This window comes from Bison bison, unplaced genomic scaffold (genome assembly GCF_000754665.1).
Source record: "Bison bison bison isolate TAMUID 2011002044 unplaced genomic scaffold, Bison_UMD1.0 scf7180017849649, whole genome shotgun sequence".
Lineage (NCBI taxonomy): Eukaryota > Metazoa > Chordata > Mammalia > Artiodactyla > Bovidae > Bison > Bison bison.
The window spans coordinates 17,322-19,873 of record NW_011480222.1 but is presented as its reverse complement, the minus strand read 5'-3'; positions in this window follow the sequence as shown (position 1 = coordinate 19,873).

Genomic DNA, 2,552 nt, shown 5'->3' with positions numbered 1-2,552 from the left:
TCCTTGGTTAGGATGGAAAAGTGGTAAAAGGAGATCCTAACTCACTCTCAGTCTTGCTTTCCAACTTCCCGTTACAACGAGGGAAGCTGGAAGATAGAAAATCTGTATTCATCTAAAAAATTGACAGTAGAAAAAGTATAGGATACTATATAGTTGGTATATATACCAAATAATGTGGGAATAAACATTTTTTAAAGCACAACCTTCCTGGAAATTCACAAAGCCACATACTTTTTATCATTATTCCTATAATTTGACAAAAATTAAGAATGGGTATACTTCTGTAACCAATTGCAGGCAGATTCTTTACCATCTGAGCCACCAGGGAAGCCCAATCAACTTCCTAATGTTAGTCATTCAGTCATGTCTGACTCTTTGCGACCCCATGGACTGTAGGCTCCTCTGTCCATGGGAATCTCCAAGCAAGAATACTGGAGTGGGTTAGTCATTCTCTTCACCAGGGGATCTTCCTGACCCAAGGATCGAACCCGAGTCTCCTGCATTACAGGCAGATTCTGAGCCATCAGGGAAACCCCAATCAACTTCCTACATCTAAATATAAAGTACCTTCTTCCAGCTTTTTAACTCTTCCATTCACAAATACTATATTCTATGACATCATTGCTGATCTCCTTGACTTTTTGTCCAGCTCTCTTACTTCCTCCAAACTTTACTTTCTTCCCTTTCCAGCCTTCTCTGAGGAGCCTTATCTTATAAACCTGGGAAGAGTTAAGTTTGTTATACTCAATATTTCCATGTATATTACCTCGGTCATGGCACTTATCTCATTGTACTGAAATTTGTTTGCATGTTTGTCTCTCCATTATACAGTGAGTAAGAGTTATTAACATAGAAAAATTCTCAATAAATCACAATACAGATTGTATTAACAGGGTGAAATCATGGCTTTGATATGTATATTCAAATACAAATTATCAACTACATCACTTTGAGTATTAACATCACCAAACCTTAGGGGTTTTGGCTTTGATCTGTAACTAATCTACAAGGCTACTGTGATACATAAGTAATATAATCTATAAAGTTTCCTGGAAAAAATTATACTTTAATGCTAGTTTCTTTTTATCTAATGAATTTAAGGATTTTTAAACATATTATGAAATATATAAATATGGCATTGCAGTAGCTTAAATACAATAAACTCATCCTGGTAAAGGCTGAAAATCATTTAATAAATTCAATGCATATTTCTAATAAACATTTTTCAAAGATGGAAATAGAAAGCTATTTCTTAATATATTCTAAGAGCCAGTATAATAATAATGTGTGGATGTAGGATTAAACATACAAAAACATTAAAAAAGTTAAAAGCCTAGTGGTAGGCTTTTAAATGAGACATCAAAAATCAATGAAAAAGAAAACATGTTAGATAAATTTAAATTCTCACTTCATTTCACACATGAAAATAAATTCTATGAAAGATTAAAAACTTGACTAAAACCTATCCAAGTAAAAACAAGAAGAAATTGAAAAGGAGAAATTGAAAAAGAGAAATTGAAAATATCCCAAGTATGGGATCTTTACCTAACATTTAAGATGAAGAAACCATAGATGATTACACAAATGAGAATGAGATATTTGGCTACAAAAAAATATAACATTTCTGACTATGGCAACATTTTTTAAAATATAAAGTAGAACATTACTAATTATCAGAGAAATGGAAAACTATAATGAGATATCACCTCACACCAGTCAGAATGGCCACCATCAAAAAGTCTACAAACCATAAATTCTGAGAGGGTGTGGAGAAAAGAGAACCCTCCTACACTGTTGGTGGGAATGTAAATTGGTACAAACACTATGGGCAATAGTATGGAGGTTCCGTAAAATACAAAAAATAGAACTACCACATGATCCAGCAATCCCAATACCTGGGCAGATATTCAGAGAAAACCATAAATCAAAAAGATACATGCACCCCAATGTTCATAGCAGCACAATTTACAATAGTCAAGACATGGAAACAACGTAAGTGTCCTTTACCAGAAGAATGAATAAGGAAGATGTGGTACATATATACACAATGGAATATGACTCAGCCATTAAAAGAATGAAATAATGCCATTTGCAGTAACATGGGTGGACCTAGAGATTATTATATGCTAAGTGAAGTTTTTTAGTCAGAGAAAAAGAAATATAAAACATCACTCTTATGTAGAATCTAATTTTAAAATGATACAGGGACTTCCCTGGTGGTCAAGAGGTTAAGAATCCGCCTGCCAATGCAGAGACAGGGGTTCAGTCCCTGGTCTGGGAGGATTTCACATGCTGCAGGACAACTAAGCCCATGTGCCACAACTACTGAGCCCCTACTCTAGAGCCCAGGAGCGGCAACTAATGAAGTTGGTGCTCCGTGGAGCCTGTGCTCCGCAACAAGAGAAGCCACCACAATGAAAAGCATATGCACTACTACAAAGAGTGACCCCAGCTGACTGCAACTAGGGAAAGCCTGAACACAGCAAAGACACCCAGCACAGCCAAAAATAAATAAGATAAATAAATTTTAAAAATTCAAAAAAAATAATAAA